A 12,779-nucleotide genomic window follows, 5' to 3' on the forward strand; every position below is an offset into this window, starting at 1 on the left:
TGTCACCCTAGAATACTACTAAAGGCAGAGTACTTCCTCTTTTAGACCCCACAATCATGTTTAAAATATCTGAATGTGCTGCACACTATGAAATACCCTTTGCCATGTTGTAAAGGATCTATAGTGTTCACTTCAACTTGAGCAACCTGTCAAGACACTTCATAATGCCACTGTTAATTTCAAGATGTTGAAATTAGAAAATGTTAAGCAATGTTTCACGTGAATTTATTCAAATTAACACTGCAGCAAAAGGTGCATATTGCTAATCTATGCCTAATCCAAGGATCACTGGATGTATTCTGAATTTTATTTGTTGACTTACTTATCGTTGAACAATTGTAAATAAGGGGAAGTAGGCAATATAGACAGGAACAAGAGAACCCAGGAGTAAAGTGGAATTGGCTGAACAACCAGATGAAGAGAAATATCTTTGCATGTTTGCTTTGTTCTGAAATTCACTGCCTGAAACACTGGTGGAAGCAGATTCAATAGTAACTCTCGAAGGTAATTGGAGGATATAAAATTACAGGGCTATGGGGAAGAGTATTGAAATGGGATAAATTGGAACAACTCTTCAAAGGGCAGACATAGCCTCATTTGTGTTGTCTTATTCTATGATTCAATTAGAAACATATACAGCAAGTGAAGACAAATTTACTTAATGTGGTTAATAATTCTCAGTACTCAAATGTGTATGAAAGCTCTCAATCCAAAAGTTGAGATTTTTTTTTTCTACAAATACAGTAAGGGTGATAGGATGTGCACCATTGTTTTCTCGGCTGCTGTGATTATTATTTTCACTGGCAAATATACCCACAGTTTCCCCTGATAGAAGTCTAGTTATTAAAGCCTCAAGGATTACTTTATAGTCTGTCAGACCACGTTGTTGAATTTCACAGATAGATGTAATGGATTGCAGCACACTTGCACAGTTACAGCCAACAATTCACTGGGATTGGCAGGAGGGAGCACAGCTATGTCATAACCTTTGAAAATAGTTGATTGAAAGAAAGATAAAGAAACTTGTATTTAATGAATACCTTTCACCTCCTTAGGATGTTCCACAGCATTTTACAGCTAATTAATTACTTACAAAACGCAACAATCACTGCTGTCAAGTGGCAAGAGCTTTGGATGGTTTGCACCAAGGCCTCAATGTGATAGAGTGGAATATGTGGGCTGGGATTGCTTGAGGGAAACATTACTGGCTAAATAAATTTCTTGTGAACCGGGAGAGGCAAGTCAGAATACAGAGTTTCAATTTCTGCTGATACAGAGAACGGTCATTAACATTTCATAATGCCACTGTTACCCTCCTAAATGATAGTTTGGAGTTGTATGGACAGCGAGAGTTTCAGACCGTATCCTGTGAATGCTTCTTTAAAGACCTGGTCACAATCCAAGCTATAGGGGTTAAATATATCTAATATTCAAAACAATCTAGACAAGGTAAGGAACAGAGCTAAGAAACTGGGAGAAAGATAAATGTAGACTTAAAAAATAAATATATATATGATATATGCTCCTGAAATGTGAACGTCATTGGCAGTTCTGGCACTTATTGCTCTGAATTAGGAACAATTGACCAATTATTTCACAGGGCAGTTAAGACTTTGGAATGGGCTTAGAGTTGCATAGAGACCTGACTGAGTAAGGGCAATAAATTATTTCCCAAAAGGAATGACAGGGATTCAGACCTTTTGATTATAAGCTCAATAAGGCAAGTACCACATTACCATTGTGCAACAGTAATGTGCATTGTCACTAATGACTTTGCCAGGATCCTATGACAATCGTCTGCAGCTTGGCAGGATGAGATGAGCTGGATTGACAACTTCCCTTTTTTTTGGAAGCTTAAGCCTAATAAGCAATTTGCCACTTTCCCCTTGGCACTGCACTGGCAAAGATACCCGGTGACCATAAAGGAGTGGAATTGGAATACATCAGTTTAAAAAAAACAAGCTTGTGGGGAATCAGCAGCCAGTTATTCATGTGCCTTCTGTCTATTCTAATGACATTGAAAGATGGAAACAGAAGTCTGTAAGTTGCAGTAACAGACTTTATTCACAAATATACTTGGGAGACACAACCTGCTCCTACAGAGTGTCTACTTATACAAAGGCTGTGTAATATATTTATATATTTTAGTTATCACGTGCATGATAAAATCCCAATAAGCAGCATTATACTGGTTGCAGCTGTAATTTAACTAACTGAAGTCTGCGCTTCTTATCATACTTTTACTTAACCATTCTGTGAGTCATTAAATTTTTGATTGTTACTTTCCCACACCAGGTTGCTGAGAAAGGCCTTGAATAACTTAGTTTAAAACTGTTGATGCTCATGACTAATAGCTCTGAAGTAATCAAATGTAATGTTTAATGTCCAATTGTTTTGACTACCCCACTCCACATTCAGAATAGTTTGAACACTTCTTTGGAAACTCGGTTCTTACTCCACTATTGCTTTTATTGATTTGGAATTTTAAACCTTAGCAATACTTTCCAAGGCATTTTCTCTCTGGCATTACTTAATAAATGAGCATTGAAACTGCCCCCTTTAAATTGTACCAAAAACTATTTGTTACAGTCAAACATTGGGATATGTCTTCCCTTGCTGATGGGCAGAGAAAGCTCTGTCTCCACTTTGCTACCACCTCCCATTATCATCAACTCATGCCACACAATACAAAAGTGAATGTGCGATAAAATTAAGGAGAAAAACACATCATCCTACACTTAAGATATAAAATGCAGGGCTATTGGAGGGTGGGGGGGTGGAGCGAGCAGAGGAATGACACTAAGTCATACTGCTCATTTGGAGAGCTGTTCCAGATACGATGGGCTGAATGGCCTCTCTCTGCATTGTAACAATTTTGTGTCTTCACAAATTTCATAATTAAATTCTCAATCATCATCACATTTAAGTCAACCTAAAAGATGCTCAATAGAATTTTAACACAACAGTGCAGTGGGCCATTCATTTTTTCTGTAGGAGACGTGAATTTTGCAATGTATTGTAATTTAGATTCATACAATTATTATAGAACCCCTGCAGTGCAGAAGGAAGCCTTTCAGTCTAACAAGCATACCCTGACAACAATCTCACCCAGGCCCTCGTATTTACCCTGCTAATCCCCCTGATGCCAATAGGCAATTTTACATGGCCAATCGACCTACTGCAAATCTTTGCGTACTTGCATGTTCCTAATTGTGCAATTCTTTTATTCTTAATGATTGTCTATAACAATGTTATGATTAATTGTTTTACTTGAGCTGTCAGCATTGGTTGGCACCTGACTCCCTGACTAACCCTGTCGATAGCTGCAGGAAAATATCGGAGACAGAAACTCAAAAATGCATTGCATTTCATAATTTTGTTTTGCATTGTCAAAAATAGATATAAAATGTTGGTCAAGAGTCAATATTGTATTAATTTCTCACCATGACATGAAAGCAACAGAGAATTGTTTAATAATGAGAATTAGATAATGGAAATTATTGCTTCGGCTGGGTGAATCCTTCGTGAAGCTTCAGCCAATCGGCCGAAATTGCATTTTCTGCACGTTGTCCATTTGTTTCTTTTTCTCAAATTCTGCGGTCTACTGCTCACGAAACCTCCATTCATTCTCTATCAGAGTCTCCTCTTCTAAAGAAGCCCCTGAAAACATATCCCTTTGCCCTGGATTTTACATCTTCCAATATCTCAAGTGGTTCGACTCAGCAACATCGTCAACACCGAACCACTTGAGATATTGGAAGATGTAAAATCCAGGGCAAAGGGATATGTTTTCAGGGGCATCTTTAGAAGAGGAGACTCTGATAGAGAAATGAATGGAGGGATTCCAGAGTTTAGGGACCAAGCAACTGACGGAATGGCAACCATTAATGAAGCAGTCAAAGTCAGGGATATGCAAGAGGCCAGAACCAGGAGTACAGCTGTCTTGCAGGGTTGTGGGGCTGAAGGAGTTTACAGATATAGGGAAGGAGAAAGACATGGGGAGATTTGAAAAACGGAGGCATTGTTAGTTGGGGTGTAAATGGAGATCAGAAAGCACAGCAGCAATTGGATTAATTGGCAAGTTAGGATTCAGACTTGCAAAGTTTTCAATGAGCTGAACTTTAATAGGGAGGGGAAGTGGGGAGAGTTAGGGGTTTTGATTGGCAGGGATAGGTATGCAAAGGGGGGTTGATGTGTGGCGGTGCAGGGTGATAGACAGGGATGGGTATGCAAAGGGGGTACTGACGGTAAGGGTGAAGAGACTGCCATGTGGGTACATGCAGGCTGGGTTGTGGAGGGGGTCGTGATGGGGGACTCATTGGGAAGGTCCTAATGCCAGTTACCTGTGTTGCCATGGGGAGGGGCTTACACTGCTGCAGATGATGGGATAGCAGAGAAGAGCAAGAAGTTTCCCAGTTCACTGGGAGATCAGGATGTCTGCACAATGGCGCTCTAAGCTCAAATTCCTTATGCTCTTTGCAAATTCTTCCTCTTCAAGCATTTATCCAATTTCCTTTTGGAAGTTATGAGTGAATTTGTTTCAGATTGTAACTCACTGCATAAATGTCTTTTTCCTAATGTTGCCCCTGCTGCTTTTGTCAATTTTCTTAAGTCTGACTTCTGGTTATCAACACTTCTCCCAATGGAAACCTCCCCCAGCCACCTGCCCCTTATTTATTCTCTCATCCACCTTTATGAATTTGAAGACTTTTATCAAATCTCCCTTTAACATCACTGCCTGAAGGAGAAAAACTTCAGCTTTTCTCATCTCCATGTCTTCCATCCATCACAACATTCTAGTGAGTGCAACTTTCCTCAAGAAAGGAGGGAGTGGGAAACTTCAGGCCAATTAGTCTGACATCAGTCATCTGGGAAGTGCTGGAATCTATTATTAAGAAAGCCTTAACAATACACTTAGAGTCATAATACCATCCAACAGTCAACATCCTTTTACAGAAGGGAAACAATATTTGACAAATTTAATAGAGTTTTGAGGATGTAATGAGTAGGGATAAAAGTGAATTGGCAGGTGTATTTTACTTGGATTTCCAAGTAGGATTCAGTAAGGTATCACATAGATTAATACACAAGGTAACGGTCCGTGGAGTTTGGGATCATGTACTAACATGAATGGAGGATTGGTTAATGGTCAGGAAACAGTACGGATAAAAGGAGCATTTTCAAATTGGAAGGCCACAATGAATGTGGTACCACATAAATCTATGTTGGGGCCTCAGCAATTTAGGTATAAATTTTTTGGTCCCACATACCATGGGAATTGCCTTGGGCAGAATTGAAAGTGTAACCGACTAGCAAAAGATCAATTGACTTTAGATGGGAATTTCTGGTCCTGAGGCAGACATTAATGACTTGGATGAAGACACAGTAATGAATCTAATCTATCGGTACGAGAATTGAACCCACGCTGCTGATGTCATTTGGCAGCGTGAAATGGTTGTCCAGCCAACTGAGCTAAGTTGACCATTTATCTTGATACTTAAAAAAAATAATATTTGCCTTGGAGACCCTGCAGCAAATGTTCACTGGATTGGGAGGCCAAAGGAATGAGAAGGTTACTCAATGATGAGGGGCTGAATAAATAGTGCCTATACTCTGATGCTCACAAGAATGAGAGCTGAAGTATATAAAATTCAGAACAAACTTGACAGGGACCATACCTAGAGGTCATTTCCCCTGGCTAGGAAATCTAGACTATGGGGCACGAGTCTCAGAATAAGGGGGTAATCATTTAGGATTGAGATGGGGAGATATTGTAAAGTTTTGGCATTCTCTACCCCAGAGGGTTGTAGATTCTCCATTGTTGAATATAGTTAAGGTTAGGATCGAGAGATTGGTGATCTCTTAAGAACTCGGAGTGTATGGGGGTAGCCTGCAAGAAACTGGAGTTGAGACAGAAGGTCTGCCATGATTGCATTGATGGCTCGTGAGGTGTTATGACTTATTCCAGCTCCTATGTTCTCAAATCTCAGCTGCATTCTGTGTAAGGTCTTTATTTATTTCATAGAATGTAGTACCTAAAATTTTCCACTATTGTCCAGCTGTAGCCTCATCTGTATTTTATGAAGGTTTAACATATCTTCCTTTCTGTTGCAAAAGGATGCTTAGAGTAAGAGGCAACTTGATTGAACACTTTAAGATCCCAAGGGGTGGAGAGAATGTTTCTGATATCAAAGAATCTATAACTAGGGAGTCAATGTTTTAAAAATAAGGGGTCACTTAAGACAGAGCTGAGGAGAACGTTTTGATCTCAAAGGATCACGAGTCTCTGGAGCTCTTCCTCCAATGGCAGTGGAGGCAGAGTCTATGAATGTTTTTAAGGTAAAGCTAGATAGGTTCTTGATTAACAAGGGGATGAAAGGTTATTGACTTGAGACAGGAATGTAGGATTGAAGTTGCAAGCAAAAGAGTCACAAAATTATAGAGTGGTGGAACAGTGTGGAGGGGCTGAATGGCCTATTCCTACTATCCTATTATCTGAGGAGAGAAAGTTTATACTCTGTCTCTCTTTATAAAGCCAAAGATCATGTATTGCTTTTTAACAGTCTGCCATTTTTTAAGAATTTTATTTCATTTGTAAACGTTTAACTGATACCCCATGTACCCAAGTCCAGCCATATCATTAATATATATCTACAAAAAGCAGTCATCCTAACACCAACCTCTGGAGTACACATCTACACTGTTGGTGTTCAATACTGCACAAAATATTGTGCCTCCAGCATCTGTCAGAAAAATGATAAAGTTCCATCTGGTGTAAACACCAAAGAACAACACAGCACAGGAAACAGGCCCTTTGGCCCTACAAGCCCTCACCGCCCATTTTAACACTCAGTGAGTGCCTCATTCCAATCCTTCTTCTACCTACGACTTCTGTCTACATCTCATGGACTCCACAATAAAGGGGTGCAAATTTTAGGGAATTATATGCGTGCCAGATTAAGGGAGATCCAATTTAGGGACGACTTATTAACACCAATCAGCCTAAAAGCACATTTTTGGGGTGTGGGTGGAAACTGGAGCGCCCGGAGAAAACCCACACAAGCATGGGGAGAATATGCAAATTCCCACAGACACCGACCCAAGCCGGAGATCCAACCCGGGTCCCTGTGACTGCACAGCAAACAGTGTTGTCACGGAGCTGTCGTGTTGCCCATCAAGAAGGGAGTTGAGGGGGAGCAGGCTTTAAATCAGCACCAGGTTTAAAAGGAGGCCTGGTGTAGAAAGTGGGCAGCGGACTGAGAGGGAAGCAGAGTGGGCTATTAGGGCTTAAGATCAAAAGGGCTTGGGGGGGAAAAAGGGCCAGGTAAGTTCGTGTTGAAATTTTCAATACTACTACAGTGAATAATGGAGGGGCATGTGATGTATTGTTTCTGTATGATGTGGGAACTGGTGGACCCCAGGGTCCTTCCCAGTGACCATGTCTGCAGTAAGTGCAGGTTGCTGGAGGAGCTCCAGCTCAAGGTAGACGAGCTGGCCTCTGAGCTACAGACGCTGAGGCTCACCAGGGGGAGAGAGGGTGCCATTGTCAATGGGGTGCAAGTGACATCCACCCCCCTAGACTGGCTAACTGTAAGGGTCAGGAACAAAAGGGGGCTGCTGAGAGGAGGAAGGGGGGTGGGGAGCAGAGGCCTCAGCCTCTCAAACTGCATAACAGGTTTGAGATTCTGGCTTCCAGTGTGGACGAGGACAAGGGAGGTGAGGTCGGTGAGCAAACTGCACACGGTACAGTGATGCAGCAGGACATAGGCAAAGAGAAGGGGAAAAGGAACGTAGTAGTAATTGGGGATAGTGGGGTTAAGGGTATTGACACTGTCCTTTGTCACAATGACAAAGTGCACAGAAGGGTGTGTTGTCTGCCTGGTGCTCGGGTCCAGGATGTCACATCTGGGCTGCAGAGGAACCTGGAGTGGGAGGGTGAGAACCCGGTCGTTGTGGTACATGTGGGTGCCAGCGACATAGGCAAAATGCAAACTGAGGATCTGGGGAGGGAGTATGAAAAGCTGGGAATGAAATTAAAAAGTAGAACTGACAAGGTGGTCATCTCTGGGCTACTGCCTGAACTGAGTGCGGACGGGCGTAGGGTTGACAGGATTAAGGAAGTGAATGGGTGGCTCAGGGATCGGTGTGGGAGGAATGGGTTTGAATTTATGGGGCATTGGCATCTGTATTGAGGTAGGTGGGACCTGTTTGGGCGGGATGGGGTGGGTCTGAACCGTGCTGGGACCGGAGTCCTGGCGAATCGTGTAAATAGGACTGTAGACAGGGCTTTAAACTAATTAGGGGGGGTGGGGGGGGAGGGTGCGAGGGTAGGTGACATTACGAGGCCTAAAGTTAAGGAGACGGTACAGGTAAGGGTAGAGGCCGAGGATGTCCCAATAATAAAGGGAGTAGGGGGCGTGAGTATGGTTGGTGGCGTTCCGGGAAATAGGGTCCAGGTGAAGGCTGGGATGAAGGCACTTTATCTGAATGCACGAAGCATTCAGAATAAAGTGGATGAGCTGGTGGCGCAGATCAGCACAAATGGATATGATCTGGTGGCCATTACAGAGACGTGGCTGCAAGGTGACAGGGACTGGGAGCTGAATGTCCAGGGGTATCAAGTGTTTAGGAAGGATAGGCGGGAGGGAAAAGGGGGGGGTGCGTAGCTCTGCTGATTAAGGATAGCATCAGGGTGGTAGCAAGGGATGATATTGGAGCCAAAGAGCAGAAAGTGGAATCGTTGTGGGTAGAGATTAGGAACAGCAAAGGGAGGAAGACGCTGGTGGGTGTCGTCTATAGGCCCCCGAATAATGATCTGGAGGTGGGGCGGGCTGTCAACGCGCAAATAAGTGCGGCGTGCAGGAATGGGACGGCCGTAGTTATGGGAGATTTCAATCTGCATATTGATTGGCCGACCCATGTTGGACGCGGTGGGCTCGAGGAGGAGTTCTTGGAATGCTGCTGGGATTGTTTCCTCGAACAGTGTGTGTTGGAGCCGACGAGGGAGCGAGCTATCTTGGATCTGGTGCTATGTAATGAGGCGGGTAGAATTAGGGACCTTGCGGTGAAGGATCCTCTTGGGGAGAGTGATCATTGTATGGTGGAGTTTCTGGTGCAGATGGAGGAGGACAAAGTGGGTTCCCGGACACCCGTCCTTTGTTTGAACAGAGGGGAGTACGGTAGGATGAGAGAGGAATTGGCGAATGTGGACTGGGGGAGCGTGTTGGAAGGTAGGTCTGCTGAGGAGCAGTGGAGGATCTTTAAGGAGATCTTTCTTGGTGCTCAGCAGAAATTTATTCCGATGGTCAAAAAGGACCGTAGGAGGAGAGGTAATAAGCCGTGGATAACGAAGGAGGTGAAGGAAAATGTTAAATTAAAAGCGGAGGCGTTTAGAGTAGCTAAGAGTAGTGGGCGAGAAGAGGATTGGGAGAGGTTTAAATGTCAACAAAGATTGACAAAGAAATTGATAAAGAAGGGTAGGAGAAACTATGAAGCTGGGCTAGCGCTTAATATAAAAAAGGATAGCAAGAGTTTTTATAAGTATATAAAAAGGAAGAGGCTGGCTGGGGTGAATGTTGGATCCTTAGAGGATGAGAAGGGGGACTTAGTGGTAGGGGATGGGGAAATGGCTGAGGTCTTGAATAACTTTTTTGTTTCGGTCTTCACGGAGGAGGACGTGAATAATTTGGGTGTTAGAGATGGAAAGGTGGGAGGACTGGAGGGTCTCAATAACATTACTGTTACTAGAGAGGCGGTGCTCGACAGCCTGGAGGGGCTGATTGTGGACAAGTCCCCAGGACCGGATGGAATGCATCCGAGGGTTCTGAAAGAAATGGCGGAGGTGATAGCGGATGCCTTGGTGGTTATTTTCCAGACGTCGCTGGATTCCGGGGAAGTGCCGGAAGATTGGAAAGCGGCTAATGTTACACCGTTGTTTAAGAAGGGTGCCAGGCAAAAGGTGGGGAATTATAGGCCGGTTAGTTTAACGTCTGTTGTAGGTAAAATGTTAGAATCCGTCATCAAGGAGGATCTTGAGGGGAATTGCTTGATAGAGCAGACGCAGCACGGTTTCGTTAAGGGGAAGTCGTGTCTGACAAATTTACTGGAGTTCTAATGAGGATGTGTCTAGGGCGGTGGATAGAGGAGAGCCGGTGGATGTGGTCTTTCTTGATTTTCAGAAGGCGTTTGACAAGGTACCTCACAAGAGGTTATTGCAGAAGGTCAGGGGACATGGAGTTGGGGGTAGGGCGTTAGCGTGGATAGAGGATTGGTTGTCAAATAGGAGGCAGAGAGTGGGGGTCAATGGGTGCTATTCGGATTGGCAGTTGGTGACTCGTGGAGTGCCCCAGGGGTCGGTGCTGGGGCCTCAGCTATTTACCATTTATATAGATGATCTGGAGGAGGGAACCGAGTGTATGGTGTCGAAATTTGCTGATGACACCAAGATTGGTGGAACGGCAAATTGCGCGGAGGGTGTGGAGAGTCTGCAGAAGGATCTAGATAGACTGGGCGAATGGGCCAGGAACTGGCAAATGGAATTTAATGTTGGCAAGTGCGAGGTGGTCCACTTTGGTAGGAAGGATTATTACTTAAGTGGAGAAAAACTGCAGCAGGCAACGGTGCAGAGGGACCTTGGGGTCTTTGTGCATGAGTCGCAAAAACCCAGCTTGCAGGTGCAGCAGGTGGTCAGGAAGGCGAATGGGATGCTGGCCTTCATAGTGAGGGGGATTGAATATAAAAGTAGGGAGGTCTTGCTGCGGCTATATAGGGCATTGGTGAGGCCGCAGCTGGAGTACTGTGTGCAGTTTTGGGCGCCGTACTTACGCAAGGATATTTTGGCCTTGGAGTGCAGAGGAGGTTTACTAGGCTGATGCCGGAGTTGAGGGGGTTGAGCTATGAGGAGAGGCTGAATAAACTAGGCTTGTACTCGTTAGAGTTTAGAAGAATAAGGGGAGATCTCATTGAGACGTATAAGATGATGAATGGGGTGGAGAGACTCTTCCTGCTCAGAAAGGACAGTAGGACTAGGGGGCACAGCCTCAAGATAAAGGGGGGGCGGTTTAGAACGGAGTTGAGGAAGAACTTCTTCACTCAAAGGGTGGTGAATCTCTGGAATTCTCTGCCTGTTGAAGTGGTGGAAGCTACCTCGCTAAATATTTTTAAGACGCGGGTTGATGGGTTTTTGATAAGCGAGGGGATTAAGGGTTATGGAGAGAGGGCGGGAATGTGGAACTGAGCCACGACAGATCAGCCATGATCTTATTGAATGGCGGGGCAGGCTCGAAGGGCCAGATGGCCTTCTTGTGTTCTTGGTCCAGCTTAAGCGTACACTCACGCAACTAGGTAACACTCGAAGCAACATCCAAGAGCAGCCCTCACACCACCCACTGCATGTATGCCCCTTGTTGGCCAACAAGCTGGACCGAATCACCTGTGGATGTAAAAAAGCGATAAACATACAAACAGCCTATACAGACATTAATGGAAGATCCCCAATAGCTCCAACGTAAGAGACAGGTGAACCATAAAATTTGTTGGATGGCCGAGAGGAATCTATTAATTCCCAGGAACATCCTGAGGTTCTTGATCCTCAGCTAGAACATTCTTTTCTATCCCTCCATCTCTAGTCTGCTCATGTGCTTATCTAGGTAAGCCTTAAACAACCCTGGCATGTCTGCCTCCACAAGCCTTCTTGCTGTGTGCTGCAGTTTAAGTGCTGGCTTGATGCTGCTGGAGGCAGGGGAATTAATGAGTTGTTGAATGCAAGTAATGGAAAGTGACAGAGAGAGAATGGCCTCATTTATATTTCAGTTAAAGATAGAAAATAGGTAGGAGGGCAATGATTGCTCTTGAGTTTATGCATCCGACAGTTGTACTGATTCAATACATACAAGAGCAAGAGGAAAATGGATCATGCTGGAAATCCACAGTATTCAGATGAAAGAAATTGGACTTGATCACACCAACTATTGGGGTGCTACAAATACTTAGAGCTGAGCAATAGCATCCCGTGGGATAAGTCGTGTTGAACTTCATATTGACCTTAGGACATGTGTGGTGAGTAACTGCAGGAAATATGCAGAGCAGGCAGACCACAATGCTCATCAGTGCATTTTGAAGCTCAGTGCTCCAGCTAATGTCCTCTCTTAACCTCACACAGCTGAATATGCACTCAGCAGCAGGAAAGATCCCCCATCAGTGCTATTTAAAACTATCAACTAATCACAGGTTAGATGCTTATTACTTTCTACTGGTTGTTGCTCCAGCCCTACAAATGTTGAAGCTCTCAATTTTTGTTGTTTCAAGTCACTGAAGTCAGGTACTAATGGACCTTTTGTTGATTTCAGTGTTCTGCATAAAACCAACTGTTCCCAGACATGGGTGGGGGGGGGGGGGCGGGGTGTGGTCTGGAGGATATTCCCTTGGAGTGCAGCATGAAAGTGAGAGATTAGGCATTGCAGAACTTGCAATGCTGCTAAAGAGGGAAGAAAAATGGATTTTCAGCAGGCAGCCATACCTGAGTGCAGGGAGCAATTGTCCTACCTGAATCTCAGCGAGAGACAATGTGGGAGATTACTCTTTTTTTCATTCGTTTGTGGGACATGGGTGTCAATGGCTGGCCAGCATTTATGCCTTCATTCTGTGGCAGGCTAAAGTGGTTGAGACTGCCACCCCTCGGTGAGAAGAAGTTTCGCTGTAGGGAGCTGCCAGGCAATCTGATTGGCATCTCCAGAAGTCTCAGCAGCACCAAAGACCCATAGTGGGCACTGTTGGTACTG

The sequence above is a fragment of the Carcharhinus amblyrhynchos genome, chromosome 9 (assembly GCF_965287045.1).
Source record: "Carcharhinus amblyrhynchos chromosome 9, sCarAmb.v2.hapA, whole genome shotgun sequence".
Taxonomy (NCBI): Eukaryota; Metazoa; Chordata; class Chondrichthyes; order Carcharhiniformes; family Carcharhinidae; genus Carcharhinus; species Carcharhinus amblyrhynchos.